The following is a 26,288-nucleotide window of genomic DNA, read 5'->3' as shown; positions in this document are numbered from 1 at the left end:
CTCTCAAGACTTGGCTACAGAAAAATTAACAACAACAACAACAAAATAAGAGAAAATAAAAGGCAAAAGGCCTGATGAGACAACTCACCAAAGAGGACACACAGAGGCCAACGGAACATATGAAAAGGTATGCCCTCTCTCTATGCCCTCAGGGAAACGTAAATTTAAAAGATAATGAGACGCATGTCTATCAGCCTGGCTAAAATCCAGAGCACAAACAACACCGGACAAGGATGCGAAGCAAGTGGGACTCCAAGCCACAGCCATGGGACCCAAACAGAAGGCTGCTTGGGAGTGCACCTTGGTATCTTCCAGTAAAAGTATTCTTACTGTGAAATCACACTCCTTGGCGTTTAGCCAAAGTAACTGAAAAAAACATGTCCACACAGACACCTGCACTCATAACAGCCACTTGGTTTGGCACTGTCAAAACCACTGGGCGAATGGATAAAGTGGGGCGCATTCGGAGAAGGGTGGAATGGTGAGCCATGAAGAGACAAACATAAGGTGCAGTTTGCTAAGTGAAAGAAGCCAGCCTGAGAAGGCTCCACGTATTAGGATTCCAGTGAGGCAGCTCTGGCATTGTGGTGGAACAGGCCAAACTACAGAGAGAATGAAAAGGCGTTTGCTCTGCTGAAACAGTGGGAGATGCAAGTGACCCAGTGCACATATATGGACATGTGCTCCCTGCATGATGCAGAGGCCAGAGGAGGACATCCGTCGGCCCGCTCTGTCACTCTTCCACTTATTCTCTTGAGACAGGGTCTCTCATTGAATCTGGAGTTCTGCTGGCAAGCAGCATTGAACATGCGTGTGCACACACACAACTAAAATAAAATGTGAAACCCCGAACAAGTAACAACAAAATAAACAACAAAAAGGGTTTTTGGTTTTGGGGGTTTTGTTTTTGTTTTTTAAGATTGAGGGATTTTAGCTGTGCACATGAGTTCGAGTACCCTCGGAGACCACAGGTTTCAGATCCCTGGAGCTGAAGTTACAAGCAGTTTTGAGCTACCAAATATGTGAAGAGCATTAAGTGCCATCACTCCTGCCTCAAAACTCTTAATACACACAAAAGATAAAATACATGGCAATAAACTCAACTAATTTTTTTTTTCTTTTTGAGACAGGGTCTCATTAAATAGCCCTGGCTGGCCTGAAACTATGTAGATCAGATTGTCCTCGAACTCATAGAGATTCACCTGATTTTGCCTTCTAAGTGCAAGGATTAAAGGTGTGGACCACCATGCCCAGTGTCACTCAGAACACATTTTTTTAATAAGAGGTATTTGTTTTTATTTTTACGTGTACAAGTGTTTGTCCTCATGCTTGTAGATGTATCATGTGTCTGCCTGGAGCCCTCAAGGGCCAGAAGAGGGCATCAGGTCTCCTAAAACAGGAATTACAGAGTCATGAGCTGCCAGGGGAGTCTCAGGAACTGAACCTACATCCTCTGAAAGAGCAGCCAGTGTTCTTAATCACCGAGCCATCTCTTGAGCTCCAAAATTTTATAAAGAAGAAGAAAAGTTTAAAAACTAAACACTGGAAAAAAAAAAGAACTATCGGGTGCTTCCCCTTGGATTTATCTGAACATGGTTGTATTCTCAAACAAAACCGGTATCTTATGAGGTGAGCTGATTCTCAACTTAGTAGAAAAGTCCAACCACAGAACAAGACTCAGCAACTCTACAGAAGAACGCTAATAAGGATGTCTGCATGGTACCTTCCAACCAGTCGGAGGCGTCCTTAAGCTCACAGGGAGGGAAGCCTGAGGCCGTCTGTGACAGCAGCTGGATCAGCACAGTGACAAGATCCAAACCCATATGGAAGGATGGCATTTGAGAATATCGCAGGGGGGTGGGGGGAGACGATGGATTACTCAGTAAATGGCTTCAGGGCAGCTGACGGCCAGCTGGAGTCTTCCCGTTCTCCTTACACCAAAGTCAGTTCCAGATGGCAAGGCAGCCTGAAAACGTGTGGAATTCCAGAAGACCGCTTGGGAAATGTAAAAAGCAAAAGCCAACAGGAAGGACTTTTTTTTTTTTAAAGATTTATTTATTATTATATGTAAGTACACTGTAGCTATCTTCTGATGCACCAGAAGAGGGCATCAGATCTCATTACGGGTGGTTGTGAGTCACCATGTGGTTGCTGGGATTTGAACTCTAGACCTTCAGAAGAGCTGTCAGTACTCTTACCTGTTGAGCAATCTCACCAGCCCAGGAGGGACTTTTCTAAGGAAGACACATCTAAAACCCGGAAGACAACATGGAAAGGACTCTACATGCTAGTACACGTATGTTGATTGAGATTTTTTTTTGGTTTTTTTTTTTTTTTTGGTTTTTCGAGACAGGGTTTCTCTGTAGCCCTGGCTGTCCTGGAACTCACTTTGTAGATCAGGCTGGCCTCGAACTCAGAAATCTGCCTGCCTCTGCCTCCCAAGTGCTGGGACTAAAGGCGTGCACCATCACGCCCGGCTGAGATGAAATTCTTATTCTCAAAGCTTTTCAAGGGCTGACAAAGCAAGGAGCCACATGATCTCACTTCCTTCTGTCCCCGGTTCCCATGGAAAGATGGGAAGCAAGAATTTTTTGTTTTGTTTTGTTTTGTTTTGTTTTGTTTTGTTTTTTGAGAACAGGTCTCACTATATAGACCAAGATGGCATTGAATGTTACCTCTGCCTCCATCCTGAGCACTGGGATTAAAAGCACATGACAGCACACCTGGCATAAATAAAGTTTTGTTTTGTTTTGTTTTTTAACAGAAAGAACATTTTCTTTTCTTTTTTTAAAGATTTATTTATTATTATATGTAAGTACACTGTAGCTGTACTTCAGACGCACCAGAAGAGGGCATCAGATCTCATTATGGATGGTTGTGAGTCACCATGTGGTTGCTGGAATTTGAACTCAGGACCTTCGGAAGAGTAGTCAGTGCTCTTAACCCCTGAGCCATCTCTCCAGCCCCATAAATAAAGTTTTTAAAAGTTGTTTGAAATGACAAACCTGGAAAAAAAAAACATGGTCCACTCATATGATGAAGGCCCGGTTTGCCTTTCTTAGTATATAAAGAACTACTGTCACAACCAAGAGTTGAATGGTGAGATGTTTCAGTAGGTGAGGGTTCTTTAGGTCAAGTGTGGCAAGCTGAGTCCAGTCCCCAGAAACCATATGGGAAGGAAGAAGTGATGCCAGCAGATTGTCTTTTGCACGTCTCCCTGGGCATGCGCATACCCTCTCATGTGCATGTGCACAGTGCGTGTGCATACACACATATACACACACACATACACACACACACATGCACATATACATGCGCAAATAAATAAGGGCAAAATTTTAAAACAAACACACAAACAAAAATGACAAGAAAAGCTAGTAAATATTAATAATTCAACATGAAAAAAGAAAGCTGAACAAAAGGAAAAGTCACTCTACCCAGTCTCTAACAAAAAAGAAAAAAATCCAACAAAGATACCAGAAAAATAAAAATGATAACTCACACTGTAAGTTTATAGAAAAAGGTGAATGACTGATTCCTTTTCAGAGCTGCAGCTACCCCAAATCAACCAGCAGTGTGCAGTGCGCGTATGCTCGCTCTCTCTCTCTCTCTCTCTCTCTCTCTCTCTCTCCTGGGACTTACCCAAGGGCACACCACTGCCCCTGGATGGCTATTACTATAATAGCACAGGATAAGAAACAACTTTTTGATACAAGACTGGCCTAAGGTATTCTAGAACTGGGCTGTCAAACTCCATTTGTCTTAGTTAGGGTTTTACTGCTGTGAACAGACACCATGACCAAGGTACCTCTTAGAAAGGACAACATTTAATTGGGGCTGGCTTACAGGTTCAAAGGTTCAGTCCATTATCATCAAAGAGGGAACATGGCAGCATCAAGGCAGGCATAAGGTTGGAGGAGCTGGGAGTTCCACCTCTTGTTGTGAAGTCAGCTAGGAGAAGACTGGCTTCCAGGCAGCTAGGACAAGGGTCTTAAAGCCTAAGCCCACAGTGACACATCTACTCCAACCAGGCCACACCTCCTAATAATGCCACTTCCCGGGCCAAGCATATACATACCATCTTAACTAGCCAGATCACACACTTGAGGTTTTGTGGGACAAGAGGAGAGACAAAAGAATTATGTAGGATGTAGTAACAAACTTTTTATTACTATTTTAAGCTGGACTATGAAAACAGGCAGTGGGGGAGCTTTGGAGGCTGTAGAATACTCACAGCAGGTAAAAATATACAGGGTATCATGAGATATGCTTAAATATTGATTGCATAGGAAAATCCCAACTCATACATTTAAAAAATAGGAGATAGAACAAGACACAAAAATAACCTGAAAAATCATTCCATTCATTTAAAAAAAAAAAGATTTATTTATCTATTTTATGTATGTGAGTACACTGTATCTGTACACATGGTTGAATTTTTAGGACCTCTGTTCATCTGGTCAACCCCGCTCACTCCGATGGGCCCCGCTTGCTCAGTCCCTGCTCGTTCCGGCCCAAAGATTTATTTTTAATATTTCATATTATTAATGTAATATATAATATTATCATATTGTAGTTGACTTCAGACACACCAGAAGAGGGCATCAGATCTCATTACGGGTTGGTTGAGCCACCATGTGGTTGCTGGGACTTCAACCCAGGACCTTTGGAAGAGCAGTCAGTGCTCTTACCGGCTGAGCCATCTTGCCAGCCCCAAATCATTCCACTCCTATACACAGACACCATACATACCTTCCAGAAAAGCAATTTAGGGAAAAGTCTCAGTTATAGTACCATGAAGTATTACAAAGGAGATGAAAGATTTGTTCAATAATAACTATGGCGCACTGTTGAAAAAAAATGTACAGACTATATAAACACATTGAAAGACTACCTGGGTTCATGGACTGGAAGACTAAATAATGTTAACACGTCTCAGGGGCGCAGTGATGCTTCTGGTAACTCCGGTACTCAGGGGGCTGAGGCTGGATCAGAAATCAGAAGCTGCTGCATGTGTAGCAGAAGATGGCCTAGTCGGCCATCACTGGGAAGAGAGGCCCCTTGGTATTGCAAACTTTATATGCCCCAGTACAGGGGAATGCCAGGACCAAGAAGCGGGAGTGGATGGGTAGGGGAGCAGGGTGGGGGTGGGGAGGGTATAGGGAACGTTCAGGATTGCATTTGAAATGTATATAAAGAAAATATCTAATAAAAGATAGTCTCAATCAAAAAAAAATCAGAGGCCAGCCTGATCTACATAATGAGAGCATGTCTTAAGAGCAAATAAACAAACTAGCAAAGATCTTGTATAGTAACATCACGTGTTGTTGGAAAGTGGTGAACTCTTTGTGAGGAGCCTAGTGGGACGTCTCTACTGAGTTATGCTCACCAGCTGGCTTGGCTACCTGGCCAGCAAGCTCCAGGGATCTGCCTTTCTAAAATTCTGCCTATGACCCCCTTGAGGTGCTGGGGTTACAGACAAGTCTTGCTTTTACTTTACATGGGTGCTGGGGACCTGAACTCAGGTCCTCATGTTGGCACAGTGGGCAATTTACTAAGTCCTCTCTCCAACCCTCACAAAGTTTTTTCTTTGTCTGTTTGCTTGCTTGATTTATTATTATTATTATTATTATTATTATTATTATTATTATTATTCACACACCTAAGCATGTTGCAAAAGAATTCAAAAATACCTGACAAGACCTGAGGAAGTAGACACGCCTCCACTGTGTTCTGTAGTGCCACACAGATGTTTGCCACTTATCTAGTATACTGAATATATAAAAGGCTTTCTGAAAACTTGAACGACAACAAATAAAACCCAGGCTCCTAAAACCCAACAATAATAAACCAACCCAATTGAAAACTGGGCAAAACCTGAAATAAACACTTATTTTTTTAAAAGATACATAATTAATAAACAGATGAAATGATGACAAATGTCACTAATTATTACAAAAATGCAAGTCAGTACCACAACAAAAATATTCCTTCACACCAATTAGGATGATTATTGTCAAAATCATAACCAAAAATAAGCCCTGGAGAGGTTCCAGACAAGTGGAATCTCTAAATGATTCGGTTGCTGTGGAAAACAGAGGGTGCTTCCTGACAGAGTAACAGACACAATCTGTTATTGATTGATCCCGAAGTTCCCTTTCTGGGTCATATGCTGTGGCGGTTTGCATGAAAATGCCTCCCCACCCCCCATGGGCTCACAGGGTATGGCATTATTAGGAGGTGTGGCCTTGTTGGAGGAGGGCTCACTGGAGATGGACTTTGAGGTTTCAAAAGCTCAAGCCAGAGCCCAGTGGCTCTCTCTCTCTCTCTCCCTGCAGCCTGCTGATCAAGGTGTAGAATTCTCAGTTCCTTCTCCAGCACCGTGTCTGCCTGTGTGCTGCCATGCTTCCCATGGTGACGATAATGGACTAAACCTCTGAACTGTAAACCAGCACCAATGAAATGTTTTCCTTTATAAGAGTTGACATGGTCATGGTCTCTTCACAGCAATGAATTCCTAACTAAGACATACCAAGAAGAACGGAGAAGCAATACAAGGACAAAACACAGAAATAGGAAGAGACAAAGAAAATACCCGTGTTCCCGAGTTCATGGGAGCATTTATCATAAACCAGGGAAGCAAGACACACACCCACCAACGGGAGAATGGGTAGCGAATGTTTGGTGCAGACACACGGTATTACTCAACCCCTCAAAGAACGCAATTCTGACATAAAGAACATGGATGAACCCCGAGAGGAAGAGGATGGTATACCAAGTGAATCAAGGGCAACTCTAAATTGTGTTTAGAATGCAAATGGTGCCCTATGGGCTCGTGAGGTTAAGCTTTCAGTCCCAGATGCTGGTGCTGATTTGGAAGGCTGTGGAAGGCTTAGGCGGTGAGGCACAGCTGGGGGGCTCTGGGCACAGAACCGGAGGACCAGAAGCCTGTCCCCTCTTCTTGTCCTTTCTGTTTCCTGATTACAGGACTATCGTGACCAGGTGCCTCCTTTCTTCCCCGCCGTGGACCTTGCCTTCACAAACTTTCAGCCAGAATAAACCATTCTTTGTTTAAAGGTGGCTCTGCCATGTGTTCTGTCCCAGCAGGGAGAAAAGTAGTGATTCCAACAGGGGACCTCACTTGGCCACAACTAAACAGTAGAGTGGTAGTGTCCGGGGCCACGGTGGGAGGAGGGCTCAGAAAAGTACTGTTTAAGAGAGAAATTCACTTTGGGGTGAGGAGAGGTATTGAGTTAGGTAGTGCTGACGGCTGCGCCATACTGTGAACGAAACTAAACCATCCACGGAAAAATTATTTAAGAGGCAAACTGTATGTCATGCTCATCTCAGTGCAACAATAGAAAGAATATTATTATAAACTCAGAAAACAAAGAGAATAGTGAGCCATCCACAGCATAAGTTACCAAGTGTGTGTGTGTGCAGATGGGTATTTGAAAGGCCCAGGATGCTGCCAAAGGATATTTGAATAGTGTTAAGTAGGTTTCTGGGACGGTAGAGTCTTAGACGTTTGATAAACACATCAGACTTAAAAAATAGATTTGAGCCATTCTGTGGTAGTGTTTTGAGCAGTCATAAATCATGAAAATCCCTTTATTATATCAGAATTTAACACCTTCCAACCATACAATACAATATACTCACTTATGTATATGCATAAATTTGGCACACATACTTGTGCGGACACGCACACACCATCAGTAGTGCCAACACTCACTACCCGTTGGCAATTCTGGGTAGTTGGGAAAGGGCATCCACCCCTCTGAGTGCATTAAACCGCAGCTGCATGAGGCTCAGGAAGCAGAGAAGAGGAGAGTCTCTACCGGCACCTGCCTCTCTCGGGGAACTTCTTGCAGTGGGTGACAGGCACAACTGCTCATGTGGCTTTAGCCACATATCCCCATTAGAACAGTGTGACTGTTTTATAGACCAACAACACACAGCAGTCTGAGTGTGGTGATGGTGGCTGTAAATCCCAGCACTTGAGAGGCAGAGGACAGAGGATCGTAAATTCAGAACCAGCATGGGCTACATAGTAAGACACTGTCTTTAAAAACTATAAAATAAACAACAAGAAACATAATACAAGTTTATTTAATGCAGTTTTAGTAAACAGTTTTCTCTGAAACTCACACTCAAGTTAGATGTAGGCAAAATCTGTTCTTTTCAGTTGGTTTATGGATGTTGGACAGATAAATCCCTTGCTAACTATTGGTTGCAATTTCATAATCACAGTGATATGCAAAGCCTTCTGGGCTCCTGAACTTTGGTCCTGTCTCAGAAGACTCAGAAGAGATTACACAGCAAGGAGAAGTCTGCTTTTTCTCTACTTCCTGCTCACCAGCTGGGCCCTAGTAACAAATGAATGGGGCTTCTCTGGGTCAGCTCCCCAGCGTCCATCCAAGGTCAGGCCAAAGGCAGCTGTATAGTCAACGCAGCATGTGGACGTAGGTGTCTGATGGGTAAGAACGAGGACCAAGAGTTCTGATCTGTGTGTGTGTGTGTGTGTGTGTGTGTGTGCGTGCGCGCGCGTGCACATGTTCAGACAGACACACAGACAGACACACACAGAAATAAGCACAACCCTGGAGCTTTCAAGGCAGCCATTCTAGTTAATCTATGAGCTCCAGGTTCAAAGGCAGAATTTGTCTCACAAGACAAGTTAGTGATAACGGGAGATACCTGGCCTCAACCTATGATCTGCACATCTGCTCATATACATAAACATGCATATAGACGCACCACAAGCGGAACAGGGGAAGTAATGATTCCGAGAAGCATAATTCACGTGCACTAGGCTCTGCACTGCCTCCGTTTTCAGTGTTAGGGTGGCACCCAGCCTCACCCTGGCTAAGCAAGCACTCTGCCACCTAGCTTCAGCCACAGCCCTGCACTGGTTTGTTGTTTAGAACAAGGCGTTGTATACACTGAACCCCAGAAGTGTGATAGTTTGTAATCCGAAGAGATAAGACTATATGTACAAACCTGGAAAACTAAAAGACCAGGTAATACTGAGTCAGCAAGGGTGTCATGCTTTTGTTCCTTCTTCATAAACATGGAGGGGTTCACGCGCGCACGCGCGCGCGCGCACACACACACACACACACACACACACACAAGCACCCTGCAAAACTGGGGACAAAGGAGATCTAGTCATGCAGCTCAGACTTTGGGAAGAACAGGAAAGTATAAACAAACTTTCTCCCCATCTCTGCTGTTCCTGACTGAGTTACCTTCGATCTCCCACTGCTCTCTGACTATTGACCACATGGCTAGTATGTGGTGAGTCGTCTATTACCCTGCAAGCATCTAATCCCGGGGAGAACGGTATAAGGCTAGATCTTCCCTTTGTTCTCCCACAACCTGTTACTGAGGCCCTTAGGTGCATGGTCTGAGTCACGTAGGCAGCTACCCAGGAATCTTCATCTAAGATCAGCATAAGCAGGTGCTGGCTGCTTATCTCCAATCACGCACTTGAGATGCCCCAAGGTGCTTCTTTCTCTTGAAAACAGACCGTCCTGGTTTTTTTTCCTCTACAGTCGTGGCTGCTTTTCCTTAGACTTGTTCAGTCTTCGTTCCATTTTGAGGAAGAACAAGGCAACACAGTCAGGGATGTTTTCCCTGGATAGGATAATTCCGCCCAGGCTTCCAGCCAAGGAAAACAGATATGTCTCAAGACACACCACATGGCCAGGACCTGTACTTTGACATACAGTCCCCCACTCCCACCTCCCACCACCAGCAGGCAAGGATGAAAAAGTTAGAGGTGGTGTAATCTCTGTCCTCAGGGGCTCCCCTGTATCTCTGTGCCTGTGGGCACCATCAATGCAGAACTGTGGGATAAGAGCGGCCAGGGTCTCTGTGGGAACCACAGCAGAGCCAAGGAGTAGATGACACCAAGAAAACAATTTCAAAAAACAAAGACTGATGTGAGTGGTCACCTGTGAGGGGCTCCACAAAGGACACAGCACCAATGGTGGTCTTCGGTGAGGCTCAGTTTTCCCCAGTATCTGGTAAAGAAGACCTTGTGCTCCAGTGGGGCTCAGCCCTTAGAGACCTTCACTTTGAGAGGCCATCTCATGGGTCACATCTAAGATCTTGTTTGATGCTCCGTTCTCAGGATCTGGGAGACAGTTCCCACACTTGGTCTGCCAAGGGTGTCTACAAGATCACACCCTCCTAACAGGGTAGCTTGGCTGAGACTTGAAGGATGCAGGAGTTGGAGCATCCTCTCCTTGGCCTGCAGTCAGGGAAAGCAGAGACATCCACCTCAGGGTCGAGGGGCCTAGCGGAAGCCATAGGCTTTGCCTGCTGCCTTAGTCAGTTTCTATTCCTGCACAAACATCATGACCAAGAAGCAAGTTGAGGAGAAAAGGGTTTACTCAGGTTACACTTCCACATTGCTGTTCATCACCAAAGGAAGTCAGGACTGGAACTCAAGCAGGTCAGGAAGCAGGAGCTGATGCAGAGGCCATGGAGGGATGTTACTTACTGGCTTACTTCCCTTGGCTTGCTCAGTTTGCTTTCTTATAGAACCCAGGACTACTAGCCCAGGGATGGCACCACCCACCATGGGACCTTCCCTCTTGATCACTAATTAAGAAAATGCCTTACAGCCTGGTCTCATGGAGGCATTTCCTCAAGGGAAGCCCCTTTCTCTGTGATAACTCGAGCTTGTGTCAAGCTGACACACAAAACCAGCCAGTACACCTGCCATCGCGCAATTGTGTGACCCGTTCCTCCTCCTTCCACAACAGCTTTCCTAGTAAACACATTCTTCATGAGCCACTTACATTTACGGCCTCATTTTAGACTCTGAATCCGGGGCTAACAATCTTGTAAACACCATCTCATAAAGAGATACCACGGAAGTCCTAAAGGACTGACCAGGCTGCACACTCAGGCCATACACTATTTTAACATATTGATTATTAGTTACCTCTTGCTCATGTTCCTGATATTAACATTATATCCAATTCAAATTCTCAGTCAGAACAGGTAGCTGGAGTTAGTTAGCTTTCTATCACTAAGCTAAAACACCTGAAAAAAAGTGAACTTAAGGAAAGAAAAGGTTTACTTTGGCTGCTAAGTTTTATCAGCCTCACGGCTTCAAAGGTTCCAGTCCATAGTCACTGACCCCAGTTGCCTTGGGCCTGTGGCTGCAGAGCACATCACCCCTGCCCATGTAGTAGAGAAGATGCTTAACTCATGAGAGCCAGGCAGCTAAAGAGAGATGAAGGGGTCAGGCTGGGGATATAGCTCAGTAGAACAGCACTTGGCTAGTACACATGAGGTCCCTGGTTCAAGTTCCAGGCTGGGTCCCAACATCATGGCCCCAGTGACCTCGGTTTCTTCCACTAAGCCACACCTCCTAAAAATTATATCATCTTCCAGACGTGCCATGGCCTGAGAGCAAACTCTTCAACTCACTGGTCCCTGGGGGACATTCTGCAAGGTAAGTGACAGTAAAACCAATGAAGTAGACCACTCCATGGGTAGAGAGAGCAGTTGATTGACATATCAAATTTCTGGGCTGCCTCAGAGAATAAAGGACAGCAGCTTGGTGGAAAAGCAATTGGATTTTATGTGATGGTCAGTGTGTGTGTGTGTGTGTGTGTGTGTGTGTGTGTGTGTGTGTGTATTGCCGTAGTATGAGGCCAAGCAGAGCAATTCAGGAGAGGCTGAGGGACAGAAGCCAGTCAGCATGGAGAGGAATTTTCAATGAGAACAGCTGAGTTGACCAGCAAGCCAGAGGTCAGAAAAGCAAAAGAAAGAATGAGCTTATTCAGCAATAGGTCTCAGAGGCTGAAAACATTCTAGGCCTAGATTTGACTGTGGGAAGCTAGAAGCCTCCAGTACTAGGCCTAGGTTAGCAGACAGAGGCAGTAAGCCTTGGAGACAACAATTACATCAGTAGAATAAAAAATACCCTAACACAATGTCAGCAGCTCCGCCACATTGGGCCACCTGGGGCCTGACACATTCAAAATCTAAACTATAGCAATTCTTACATGACATTTTCCCGTTATGTTTGCTTTTTCAAGACAGGGGTTATTTGTGTTGCTCTGGCTGGCTTGGAACTCAGTCTGTACGCCAGGCTGGCCTTCAACTTAGAGATCTACCTACCTCTGTCTCCATAGGGCTGAGATGAAAGGTATGTGCCACCAGCTACATTTTGGATCTTTAAAATTACATTTATCTGTTGAGTTTGTGTGTGCAGGCACACACATGTGCCATAGCACGTGTGTAGAGGGCAGAGGCCAAGTTGTGGGAATCAGTTGATTGCTTACACCATGTGGGTTCCAGGGATCAAACTCATGTCATCAGGTTTGGTGGGGAGGGAGTGTTTTTACCCACTGAGCCATTTCACTGTCAGTAGCATTGTGTTTTAAATGGTTACAAATTCTTTCCCCTTAAGAGGTAAGCTCTATGTCCCTTCCCTAGAGTCCAGCTCTAGGGAAAGAAATTTGCTTAGTTTTGATGACTTGACACTAAATTCAAGTCCTGGATGCTCTAGGATTTCCTTTCCTAGGTGAGATTATCAAGCTGAAGGGCTGATAAAATTTAAACTTCATCTCTAGTGAAAGGCTGAAGTGGAGTCTTATTTCATATGTAGTCTGATAATGTCTTTGGTTTAGCTGAAGAATTTAGTCCATTTGCATTTGATGTACTAGTTAATATAACTGGACTTAAATGGCCATTTTTCTATTTGTTTTTAATTTGTTTCATCAGGCTTTTACTTACCAATTTCTTTTTCCTTAAACTCTTAGGTTTAATAAAATCCTTGACTAAATAGCTCTGATAAGGTGGACGTGGGAGGAGTTGGAAAGATGGCTTAGCAATTGAGAACATATAGTGTTCTTATAGAAGACCTAAGGTTAAGTCCCGGCACCCTTGTCACCTCTAACTCCAGATTCAAAGGGTTCTAATCCCTCTGGTCTCCATGGACAAATGTATTCACATGTACATACTCCCCCCACATACACAGAAACATACATATAATTAAATGTAAATTCTTTTTTTTTTTAATCTCAGAATTTTCTAGGTAATTACTGGGGTTAGTAAGCTCTAAATTTTGGATTTTAAACTTGATTTTTTAAAGTATTTAATTGCTAGGGGGTGGTGGCACACAACTTTAATCCCAGCACTCAGGAGGCAGAGGCAGGCGGATTTCTGAGTTCAAGACCAGCCTGGTCTACAAAGTAAGTTCCAGGACAGCCAGGGCTATACAGAGAAACCCTGTCTCGAAAAAACAAAACAAAACAAAACAAAACAAAACAAAACAAAACAAAACAAAACAAAAAGTATTTATTTTCATTTTGTATCTGTAGGATAAAAGGTCAAATCTCACTTCTAGGGTTTGAAAACCCACCAATCCCTGAATATGAAAACTCACTAATCCCTGAGCTCATTCCAAGCCCCGGACTTGAAATCCCACCAATCCCCATTCTGGAAATCTCCATCCTGGAAAACTCCACCCCCAGGAAACCCTATATAAGGTCTTCCTCCCAGTTAGTTCCCTGCTGCTTCTCACCTGAGCTCTTGTGGCTTTCCCAATAAATCTCTTGTGTGAGGTTTGTTGTGTGGTGTGACTTTGTGGTATCCCTTGGCTCCTGACTGTCAAGAGACCTTTCCCATCTGAGATACGTATGTGCACTGAAAGTGTGCCTGGTGTCTGAGGAAGCCAGAAGCAGTCACTGAATCTCCCAGAACTGAAGATGGCTGTGAGCCACCACGTGAATGCCGACAGAAGAACTTGCGTCCTCTGGAAGAGCACTGAGTACTCATACCCACTTCCTGTCTCTCCAGTCCTTGTGAACTTAATTTTTGTTATACCATGTTTTCTCGAGTACACATGACAATGATTACCTAGTTAAAATCAGGTTGAATCATATATAATTGAAACCTTCATAAGTTATTTTTGAGTGATTTTGGTGGTGGTGGTTGTTTTTTTGAGCCAGGGTCTCCTGTAGCCCAGGCTGACCTTGAACTAGCTGAGTAACTGAGGACGGGCATTATCGCATGGTCGTTTCCTCCGAGATTCAAACCTTCCATCTTGAAGAGAAGCTCCTTAAGCACAGGCTGTTGAGTGGGAGGTAAAACTGGGTTTTTACAGAGAGGTAGAACAACAGGATGTTCTAAGAGGAAGTAAAATATGCCATCCTTCAGGGAAGCTCCTTCAACTGAGAAAGTAAACAACTCAGGATCTTCAGGAAGTCCCTGAAATTGATCAAATTCACTAGGCGGATGCCTTCTTAAGCAGCTGTCTGTGAGCTCTTTTATGTAGCACCAATAGAACTCTTTGGTACACCAAGGTGGACTTTAGTGGTATCCTTACTCTGGTCTGTTAATTGGTTTTCTATCTGGAGTAAGTAAATGGCACGTCTTCCAGGGAAGAGTGTCACACAACAACCATAAACTCTGTTTTGTTTGTTTGTTTTTAGAGACAGGGTTTCTCTGTGTAGCCCTAGCTATCCTGGAACTCACTCTGTAGGCCAGGCTGGCCTCGAACTCAGAAATCTGTCTGCCTCTGCCTCCCAAGTGCTGGGATTAAAGGCGTGGGCCACCACTGCCCGGCCAACCATAAACTCTTGATCCTTCTAGATATTAGAATTACATAATTTACAGCTGTGTGCTCCCTACTCCAACCTTGTGATGCCCCCTTTAATATTTATCAATTCATTCATACATTCATTTGGGGAGAAAGCAGTTTGGAGGTCATAAGACAAAGACGTTAGTTCTCTCCTTCCACAGTGTGGGTCCCAGGTATAGAGGTCAGGCCATCAGGTTTGGCACAGAGTGTCATCACTCTCTAGACCAGAATAACCTTTTAAGCCATTGTTATGTGGATATGATTCTCATATGATTCATATAAAGAATCTGGGGAACTGGAGAGATGAATCAATAGTTGGGAGCATCTATTGTTCTCGCAGAGGACCCAGGTTCAATTCCCACTTGGTAGTTTATAGCCACCCATAACCCCAGTTTACTTCCAGGGGATCCAACAGGTATGCAGATACATGCAGGCAAAAGATTAATCCACATAAAGTAAAATAACCTTTAAAAAACCACTAAGATCCATATAAAAGAGAAACTACACATGGAAGAGACTAACGTATCTGGTGATTGAGTAATCATGGGAAAGAAGACATGCAAAATGGAGACAGTTAACATTTATTGGATGCTGGCGAGGTTCCCAGCAAATTCCAGCCGAGTGTATAGACGCTGAGGAAGGAGATGCAGCCCTCACAAGGAGATCAAGGGGAATGGGAAAATGCACCTGCAGGCTCTGTAAGCACCACGAAGGTCCCATGAAAGCCTAACCAACTCTATCACGTGGCCCAGCTGTCTCACTTTAGGCACGTGGCCAAAGGACATGCCATCAGCACACTGCAGAAACACCTGCACTCCCTCCCACGTACCCTGCAGCACTGTTCACGGTAGCCAGGGTACAGAGTCACCAAGATGGCCACTGATGGACAAATGAAGAAAGTCTGTATGTGCACAGCAGAGTAGAACTCATCCGTACAAAGAATGGCAGCAGGTCTTTGCAGTAGAATGGAGGGGAGCTGAGGGTCAGTGTGCTATCAACCAGTCTAGACACAGGGAAATACCATGTTCTCGCTCACATGAAAAATACTCAAAAATGGACAGAAATGTTCCAAACTAGTGTTGACTAGAAGCTGGGCAGGGAGGGTGGTGGTGCTGAAGATGTCTTTCAGGGTTCAGCAAGATGCCTCAGTGGGTAAAGCACTTGCCACGGAGCCGGAATTTGATTCCCAAGCCTCACATGGTGGCAAAGGAAAACAACTCCAGAAAGTTAGCCTCTGGCTTCTAGATTTGAGCCTTCACATATGCGCGCGCGCACACACACACACACACACACACACACACACGCACAAAAAGGCAGTTTTTAAAAAGTCTCTCAGCTGGTTGTGCTTGGCTTTAATCCTCTGGAGGCTGAAGCAGGAGGATCTCTGTGAGTTCGAGGCCAGCCTGGACTAAATATTAAATGCCAGGCTAGCCAGGGTTACATAGTGAGAGACCCTATCTTGAAAAAAAAAAAGTCTTTTAATAAACTTGGGAATGGGGGAGACGGCTCCATCAGTAACGTGCTTGTTATACCGGTGGTTTAGGAAGGTGGCAGCCTCAAAGGCCGACTGGGAGTCAGCCTGTCCTGGAGACTGAGCACTACAGCCTTGATTTTAATGAGTCCTGTTTCAGACTTCTGGCCTCCCAGACCTTAACATCACAAGTTTGTCTTGTGTTCAGCCATTAAGTTGTACTGTTCATGCCGCAATAAGAAAGCACATGTATCTATATTTAAAAGGAAAATCAACAGTTCTCCTTAGGCCACCACTCAGCAATACAATTATTATCGTTGTTGTGGGGTGGGTTTTTTTGTTGTTTTGATTTGTCTTGTTTTGTTTTTCCGAGACAGGGTTTCTCTGTGTAGACCAGGCTGGCCTCGAACTCAGAAATCTACCTGCCTCTGCCTCCCAAGTGCTGGGATTAAAGGTATGTGCCACCACTGCCCGGCTTATTGCTGTTGTTTTTGTTATTATAATATCATCATCTTCTTCTTCAACACTTGACCTGCCAAATACTAGGAAAATGTTCTTGATCCAATGGCATTAGGAAGCGATCATCTTTTGGTTGCTTGGAGTCAGTCTCACTCTGTACTGGCTGACTCCAAACTCAAAGACCCTGCCTCTTCTTCCTCAGGGCTGGGATTACCCCACAAAGTGCTGCTGGATTGTCTTTTAAAAGCTCAAGGTGGGGGCCTGTGAGGTCGCCCAGTGGGAAAAGGCATTTGTCCTCAGGTCTGACAAGCTGAGTTCAGCTCCCCCAACCTGGGACACATGGAAAAGCCATAGGAGAGAACCCACTCCCAGAGTAGTTCTCTGCCTGCCGCAGGTGCGCTCATACACGCACATCGCCCCCACACAATAAAAAGGGGAAAAAAGAGGAGACCACTCTCTAGAGCCTCACTCCTCAAAGTGTGGCCGTAGAGCTCGAAGTGGCAGCCTCTCCTGAGGCTCACTGCAAGTGCAGCACACCCGGCGCCACTGCACCAGACCTGCAGAACCACTGTGACTGTTAACCAAGTAACTGAGTGAGTGACTGCTGAAACCCTGAGAGATACTAATCAAGTTCAAGTTGAGCTCACACTCTCTCCTGTTGGGCTTCCACTCTATGCTCTCTGGCAGTGGTTTTCAGTGGGCATGACCCCTTTGGATGGTCAAATGACCTTTCACGGGGGTCACCTAAGACCATCAGAAAACACAGATATTTACATTACAATTCATAATAGTAGCAAAATTACAGTTTTGACAGTAGTGACAAAATGATCTTATGTTTGGGGGTCACCACGGCATGAGGAACTGTCACAGCATTAGGAACCACTGTCCTAGGGCCTCACCAGATCCTGCCTGACTTGACTTTCCATTATCTACTTATAACTTGGCACAGTTCTCTCTCAGTGCCCGAGGGACCCACTTTGATGTGGCATGATGTAGAACACAGTTTCTCAATAAAAGCCTGCGTCAGGACTGGAGATGCCACAGCTGAAGATGGGCACACAGGACGTCTGTCAGAGGCCTTTCCAGAACAGGTTGTGTATGACGGTCACATCCATCGCTGCCTTTCGTGACTCCTGGGAATGCACACACAGCCCAGCCTGGTATCATGGTGGGTTAAGTATCATGGTGGGTTAAGGAACAACCTCCCTTAGCACACTATGACTTGCCTGAGGGCAAGTCTCCACTCCAGAGCCCCTGGGACTTGACTTGAGACTAGGTAGACAAGGAGGTTAGATTGGAGGCCACCAGGGGAACCACAGCTGCATCCTGGTCACTGTGCCTTCTAATGGCCAGGACACTCCTTTGCCGGGAAGCATCCTTGAAGCTGGGGTTAGGTCTCCCCACTACCTCAGGAACTAAGGCCCAGGGCACTTCCGCAGTTGCAAAGGAGAACACTCAGGAAGGGTCAACAACCTCAAGACGCCGGCTCATTATAATGTCATTTTCTTTACTTTATCATTTATTTAGTTAGTTAGTTTTGGTTTATTGAAACAGGGCTTCTTTGTGTAGCCCTGGCTGTCCTGGAACTAGCTCTGTAGACTTCAAAGTCACAGAGATCTCCTGGCTCTGTCTCCCAAGTACTGGGATTAAAGGACCAGTGCCTGGCTTATGCCTTGCTGGCCTTTTTAATTTTTTCCCTAAAAAAGAAAGTTGGAGGCCGGGCGTGGTGGCGCACGCCTTTAATCCCAGCACTTGGGAGGCAGAGGCAGGCGGCTTTCTGAGTTCGAGGCCAGCCTGGTCTACAAAGTGAGTTCCAGGACAGCCAGGGCTGTACAGAGAAACCCTGTCTTGAAAAAACAAAAAAAAAAAAAAAAAAGAAAGAAAGAAAGTTGGGGTTTATTGCTGTGTGTGTGTGCAAGTGTGCAAACAAGTGCATATACATGTGTAGGGCAGAGGTATCTTCTTTCATGCTCTCCACTGTACATCTGTGTGTGTATGTATCTCCATATGCATTTTTTGGAGGGTGTATTTGAGACATGGTCTTATGAAGCCAGGTTGTCCTTGAACTTATGTAGCTGAGGATGACCTTAAACTGTTGACCTTCCTATCTCTATCCCAAGTGCTCAATTCTGGGCATGTTCCACCACAGCTAGTCTTAAACCTTACTTTTCTTTTTAGACAGAATCGCTCACATTCTGAATCTGGTGTTTGCTGTTTTGGCTAGCCTGGGTAAGTAACCCTCCCCCACACCACTGCCCCCCACCCCCTACTGCACCCAGTGCCGGGGTAACAGACATGAGCCATGGTGCCCAGCTGGGCGCTGAGGATCTGGACCTAATAAGCCATCCTCCAGCCAACCCACTTTCAATATACAGAGTAGCAGAGCATTCTGAATTTCATCCTTTTGGCTCAATACGACTTGGAGGTGGTTCCAGGTAAGTGCATTGACATTGAGCCCTTGGGAGTAGGGAAAAAGAAAAGTTCCTGAAAAAGAGAGGCTGGTGCTGTGCTCCATATTCTAGCACTGGAGGAGACAGACAAGCAGATCCCTGGGACTCAGTGGCCTAAGTGACAAGCTCCAGGCCAAGAAGGGACAATCTCTAAAGAATGACACCCCAAAATTAGCCTGTACATGCACATACACACATGAGAAAGAGAGAGAGAGAGAGAGAGAGAGAGAGAGAGGGAGAGAGAGAGAGAGAGAGAGCTTTCTTCTACTGCTTTCTTTACACCGAACTCTGTTATTTCCAGTTCTTCTGGTCCAGGGTCCAGTCCTAAGAATGATAGATAACATCAAGGCCCTGAGCCAAAAACTCAGTAAACTCAAAGCTGAGGCTTAGATTTACATACTAATTGGACCTTATTTGCATGTCCCTGGCGCCTACCAGAGTAACCTCCTGCAGCAGCTAGGTTAGAGGTGAGATGGTTGGGGGAGGGGGCTGCCAGAGCTTGGCCCTGAGGCTAGCTCTTAATAATGCACTTCAAACAAGGCTATTTGTGCTCTGCCTGGCAAGAAGGGAGGGAGCTAGCCTCTCTCTGTGTGGCCTTGGATTCCCAAAGGGCCTGTCTGTTCCCCTCTCACCTGTCCCCCACTCTTAGAGATCACAAGTTCAGGCCCCTACCCTGGCCCCAACAAAGAGCCAACAAAGTCTGAGCCATGATGAACTGCCAGGGAAGCCCTTGGGATTCAAGAGACTGGGCAGCCATTTGAACACACAGCATCCATGGAGGCCAATTTTTCCCCGGGTGAGGCCAGGTGAGTGTTTGGAGAACTGGGCAGGAAGCAGCAGGCTTGTTGTGTAAACATTTTAGCTTCTGTGGACCATATGACCTGTGTGGTATCAACTCAAAGCTGGCTTGTGCTGAGAGAGACCAGGGAGTTCATACACCAATAAAATGCCATTCTCAAAACTGGGGGCCACGCAGGCTACTGTCTGGAGACTCCAGGTCTGAGCACAGACGCTAAAAGAGAGAGTTAAGGCTAGGCCTACTCTCAGCTTCTGAGGTGGGGGGATTAAAAAGAAGGTATTTTTCATGTCTTCATTTGACAGACATTGACCTGGTACTGAGGCGGGGGAGAACTAAGGAGGTCGATGCTCCAGAGACTAACTAGCAGAGGTGACAGCCAAAGACTGTAGCCCTTAGTCTACCTGAGTATCACTCAGCCATTCAAGCAAGCTCAGAAAAGCTCAGGTTGCATGCACTTGGGAGAGGTGGACACTGATAGTGGCCCATATGAAAGGTCCTTTCGCTCCTCTCTCCCCTCTTGCCTGGCCACTGGTGAAAAGCAATACACCTTTTAACACTCCTCCAAATCACTCCCTTAATAAACTATCGTCTTTTCTAGCCATTCATTGCAAAGAGGCACAAAACCCTGGGAACTCGGCAACTGTGCTTAGACTCGGACATGTACCTGTTCCACTACATTCCAGCTGTTTGTAACAGCCTCATCAGAGCAGGGCATGGAATTCTCTCGGTGGCCCTAGAAGCCCAGTTCTACTATTCTCCGTAACCTAAGAAAAAAGGGGAATCCTGCCTAGGGTCCCAGAGCGGCAAGGCAAGCCAGATCTGAAGGTGGGAGGCTGATGCTCTCTCCGACGCCCTCTGTGGATGGAACACCCTCTGTGCACCCTGATGTGCCTTGCTCGGGCGGAGGCAGCAGTGAAACACACAGAAGAGGACTCAGTCCCACCTCAGGGAGCTCGGAGCCTGGAGGGAAGTGCTGATGCAAATGAGCAGCACACACCAAGTTGGTAAAGCTCATTACATTTAAAGGAAGGTCAAGAATGAACCAAAGTCATCTGTGGGGACAAAGGGGTGTCAATCTTGGAGAGGCCCCGGAAACCTCTGCAGCACTGGAAAGGGTCCTGACCTTTCTCTAAACATCTGAGATGCCCAGGTAGGAAGTCAGCACGCAGGCACAAACAACAGAAACCTTTCAAGGAACTAGGAACACGCACATGTCTGGAGCTGGCAGGTATGGGGCAGGCAGGGCAGCAGCTGGAGCTTCCTGGTCCTCCTCTAGAAGGCTGACCCGCCCTCACAACTGGGACCTATCCCATCTCCTCACTAGGCAAGGGGTGCGGGTAAGGGGGGAGACAGAGCAAGAATTGGGGTTTAGACAAAGGCACAATGAACAGTCCGGCTTCCAGGAAGCCAATCTGGGATGGTGTAGGGCCCTCACCACAAGTCCTGGTTACAAACGTGGATCCACTACAGAGCCATCCATCCAGACTGACCCACAACAAAGAAGAGGAGGACTTGTTAGCAGCCTAGACTTAGGCCTGCAGAACACATTCCTGACCTTACCTGAAGCTGCCTCACTGTCAGCTCCTAGGGTCATCCTGGGATTCCAGCACCTCCCATCGGGAGGTTCAGTGGGCCAATGGTAGAATGTCTAGGGACCACAGAGGTGAGAGGTGTGGAAATTGACCAGCCTGTGCTCTGTTGCTGAATGGCACCTTCAAGTTTGGCCCTGCACATTCTCCCTGAAGAACGGAAAGCTCTGCTCACTTCCAGCACAGGTCTCACTCACACTGTTAACATTTCTGACTAGAGAGCCAGTCTCCCTTCAGTGTGGACCTCAGTCCTCAAAACCTCGGTCCTCAGTGATGTCTTAGGTTCACATTTCTTCCTGCTCTAAATGTCAGTCAAAACCCAGCAGAGCCGGGCGTTGGTGGCGCACGCCTTTAATCCCAGCACTTGGGAGGCAGAGGCAGGCGGATTTCTGAGTTCGAGGCCAGCCTGGTCTACAGAGTGAGTTCCAGGACAGCCAGGGATACACAGAGAAACCCTGTCTCGAAAAACCAAAAAAAAAAAAAAAAAAAAAAAAAAAAAACAGCAGAGAAGACAGTAGAGCCGTTCCTCAGCACCTCAATATGTACATGGGCCCATCCACTCACCACCCATCCATACGTCTTCCTATGTACCCATCCCCCATCCACGTTCCTAGCCACATAGCTGTACTTCCTCCCACCTATATAAACCACCCACAAACCTTTCTACTCAACCGCCCATTTCTATGGACACAACACATCTGCACACCACCTTCTCTTTCTGCCACATGTCTCTCCTTTAAGGGCCCTTCTGTCTGGGTTTGTGACTTGGTGCAATGTGACTTTACAGCTTCTCCAGAGAGGTAAGGTCGATCCAATGAATCTATGCTGACCTGTTTTGCCCACAAAAATGTGGCAAAGTGACAGGTCAATTCTTAGGTGGGCTTCTGCAAACGCCCCGCCCACTGTCACTTTCTCTCTTTTCTGTCTCCCACTCTGTGAAGCTTTATGTCAGTATGCCTGCTGGAGGAGAGACTGCACGGATCGAAAATCTCCATCACCCTAGTCCACACCAGCCAGTAGCTTCCAGAGCCTGAGATGCCCAGCTGACCACAAAGGGGCAGAAACCAGGACCAGCAAAGCCTGATTCACTTACAAATCATAAACAAATGGCAAGTGGTTCTTCTAATCCACTAAGTTGCTAGAGGGTTTTCTGCAGAACGACTGTGGCGGTAGATGAGTGCTGCCATGGGGTTGCAGGACCCCTGCGCCTCACACAGCTGGGGAGGGAGTTAAATGTGGTTCTATGTCAAAGTGCTTACTGAATGCTCAACCCCAGGCAACATTCCATGAATGTCTATTATTTTTGGTGTGAGATGCTGTGTACCATGTGGAGATCAAAACCATGACTTGCCTCCACCTGAGCATCCAGTCAGCTGCTTATGAAACATATGTTGCCCACCTACAGGAACCTAGGCCCTGCAGAGAATTTCTGACAAACACTTGTTAAAGTTATATCATCAGTGGGCACTCTCAGAAAGTAGCTAAGAGGAGGTGTGTGGGGTTTGGTAGACATATGGTCATGTTGGACTCACCTACCAAATATGGGCAACCTGCCACAAGAGAGCACAATGTCTTTTTTGAAGAGAAACTTGGTGTACCCAGCTTCCTGAAGGATGTTCTAGCTCGCCTCTAGAAAATGCTGGGCTTTCCTGTAGCTGAACTTGAGGGTGGAAGCAGTTGCCTTTGGAGGCCATCCTTACACCCACAGCAAACCACTTGGAGCTCAATGGGTCCTGAAGGGTTGCCATGCTTCTTGGCTCTCACTGAAATTCTAATTTCAGTCTCTGCCATGGAGACTGTAATACCAGCACTGGGAAGGAAGGGTGAGGCAGAAAGAACTTGACTTTAAGGTCAGCCTGGGCTACATCTCAAGGCCCTGCTCAAAAACCAACCAACCAACCAACAAATCAACCAACCAACCAACCAAAAAAACCTAACTTGATACATGACTCATGGATTTTTTTTGCACCAATACAACAGGTTATATGTACAAGAATTTTTATTTTTGTATCTTGTTTGTACTGGCAAAAACTGAAAGCAGCCAAAACTCCCACCAATAAGACATAGTTGAAACTGTGATATTCATATACCTACAGATTACTATATATTTCTATTTTAAAATAAACTGAATTTATTTTTTGCCCTATGGGGTTTATTTCTATGACACTTTTTTTGTTTTGTTTTTTGTTGTTTTGTTTTTGTTTTTTGTATTTTGTTTTTTCGAGACAAAATACAAATATTCTCTGTATAGCCCTGGCTGTCCTGGAACTCACTTTGTAGACCAGGCTGGCCTCAAACTCAGAAATCCGCCTGCCTCTGCCTCCCAAGTGCTGGGATTAAAGGCATGTGCCACCACTGCCCAGCCGACACATTTTTTAAAAAGAATTATTTTATGTGTATGGTTTTCTGCCTGTATGTATCTGTGTCCCCATGTGTGTCTGGTGTCCACAGAGCCAGAAGAGGGAGTTGAACCCTCTGGAATTGGAGTTACAAATGGTTGAAACCAGCATGTAGGTACAGGAACTCAAACATGGGACCTCTGCAAGAGCAGCCAGTGCTCTCAACCACTGAGCCAACTCTCCAGCTCCCTTATGATATATTTATTGTTAAGAGAGAATCTAACTGTACTAATAACTAATAATCTTAACTTAAAAAACCACTTAAGTGTTTAAATATGAATGTGGTTTATGCATGTGTGGAGAAGGTATAGAAGACAACTACGCATAGGATTAGACAAGGCCTGCGGGGGGAAGAACTATTACAGCGGGTTCCTGTACACCCCCCCTTCTTCTCTTTTCTAACCTAAGACTCCACTTCCTCCCATCCACTACACACAGGATTTTTTCATTTGAGAGTAAGTTACATGTGCCATAGCACTTTACCTCTAGATGTTTCTGGGAAAGTTTCCTAAGTGTGAAGACATTCTATCACATAACCACAGCACAGCATCAACCTCATTAAACTGAACTCACACTAGGTTTGTTTGTCATCACAAGAGAACTGATTTAGAAATCAGAAGAGGCCGGGTGTGGTGGCGCACACCTTTAGTCCCAGCACTCGGGAGGCAGAGGCAGAGGTAGGCAGATTTCTGCCTTTCCATTCATTTATTTTGGAGGTGTGTACTTGAAATGTATCATATATACACACAGAGATCAGGGAACAACTTGTAGAAGTTGGCTCAAATCTGTTTACATCTTTTCGATCCTGGAAAGCAATCACGACCACGGGCTTGCTTGCCATCAAGGGCATTCGTCCGCTACTCTGTCCTGCTGGCCTGAGCAGGGAGGAAAGGGACAAAGACTAATAAGCAGCTTCTCCCGGGAGAAGAGACATGAAGGGTGGTCCCTCTGCTCTCTCTGAGCAAGGGACAAAAGCTGAAGTCCTGGGGCTGCTGGGTCCCGACCCCTTTGGGAGTCAAACAACCCTTTCACAGGGGTCACACATCAGTTATCTACATCACAATTCTTAGCAGTAGCAAAACATTAGGAAGGTTGAGAGCCACTGGCTTAGAATCGAGCTTTGAGCTTGTATCCCATTGCTTGCTGACCGGGCCATGCTGGTTATTGTGCAAGCCCCTATCTTGTCTCTTCCTTCCCAGCCCTGGGTTCACAAGTGTGCACCACTACAGTCAGCTTACTACATTGGCAGTGGAGCTAGAACTCAGGTCCTCGTGCTGTAGGCAAACACTTTACTGACTGCACTACCTCCATCTTCCCAGACTGTGGCACCTTTCAGATGTGACATGTACCTTAATTTATAAATGAACACTGCTGGCAGTTAGAAACTAGCAATAAAATGTACACATGCTCTGACCTAAGAACTCCACTTCTGGGAATCCATACAGAAGTAAAAAGCCCAATCCATAGTGAAAAAACAAGTACAATGGGCTGGTGAGATGGCTCAGTGGGTAAGAGCACCCGACTGCTCTTCCGAAGGTCTGAAGTTCAAATCCCAGCAACCACATGGTGGCTCACAACCATCTGTAACAAGATCTGACGCCCTCTTCTGGGGTGTCTGAAGACAGCTACAGTGTACTTACATATAATAAATAAATAAATCTTAAAAAAAAAAAAAACAAGTACAAATATGTTAACTGCAATACACATGTGTGTATACATTATGTGTGTGTGTGTGTTAAATAAATTCAAGTGCCTGACACTGGGTTGAAGGTAGATATCAGGAAGGCAATTAGAGGCCGACATAGCAACTTGAGAGAGCTACCCAAGGAAGAATGGCAAGTGTCCTAGAACATTTAGGACAAGATGCCAGACTGGGTGACTGAAGCCACAGACATTTGTAGGAACTTCATGTTTGAGATGTACCGTCTGAGGAGGGCTTACTCACTGCTTCAGTGACAGAACCAACCCAGTGTCCTCTGTCCCAGGGGGGAGGGGGGAAGGAAAACCCATCTGTTTATTTGTTGGGACAAGGGTCTTGACCCAGCCTGGCCTTGGGGTTATTGGCACACACCACCATGCTCTGCTGTGTTGTCCTGATCTCACAATCTCTGAGAAATCCATCTCTCTCTCTCTTTTTTTTTTTTTTTGGTTTTTCGAGACAGGGTTTCTCTGTGTAGCCCTGGCTGTCCTGGAACTCACTCTGTAGACCAGGCTGGCCTCGAACTCAGAAATCTGCCTGCCTCTGCCTCCCAAGTGCTGGGACTAAAGGCGTGCACCACCATGCCCGACAATCCATCTCTTAATATCATAAAATGTGATTTGTTGTAGGGAGCACAGGCATCAAGAACATATTGGGAGTGAGCGGGGGGGGGGGGGCAGGGAAAAGGAATATTTAGTGACAAAACTTGGCTAGCACAAGCCAAGTCCTGGCTGGAGTTCCCAGTGCAGCTAACACATTCAGCTACCTGAACACAGCATTAGAGCCTTGCTGCTTCTCCACCTGCCTTCTT

The 26,288-nt window shown here is 45.8% G+C and overlaps 1 long non-coding RNA gene across 5 annotated transcripts; it reads left to right on the top strand.

Annotated features, from left to right (window-relative positions):
• The first annotated feature begins 17,465 nt into the window (after positions 1 to 17,465).
• On the top strand, positions 17,466 to 23,465 carry Gm46768. Of its 5 annotated transcripts, none has more exons than XR_003953922.1 (4): positions 17,466 to 17,709; positions 18,720 to 19,797; positions 20,389 to 20,940; positions 22,321 to 23,465. It is a non-coding gene; the product is annotated as a predicted gene, 46768 (long non-coding RNA). The 5 variants fall into 5 exon arrangements; XR_003953921.1 differs by having other exon boundaries at positions 20,389 to 21,018; XR_003953923.1 differs by lacking the exon at positions 22,321 to 23,465 and having other exon boundaries at positions 18,720 to 18,770; positions 19,641 to 19,797; positions 20,389 to 21,753.
• The last annotated feature ends 2,823 nt before the right edge of the window (positions 23,466 to 26,288 follow it).

This window comes from Mus musculus, chromosome 2 (genome assembly GCF_000001635.26).
Source record: "Mus musculus strain C57BL/6J chromosome 2, GRCm38.p6 C57BL/6J".
In the NCBI taxonomy this organism is placed as follows: domain Eukaryota; kingdom Metazoa; phylum Chordata; class Mammalia; order Rodentia; family Muridae; genus Mus; species Mus musculus.
This window is presented reverse-complemented; position numbering and strand designations above follow the sequence as displayed.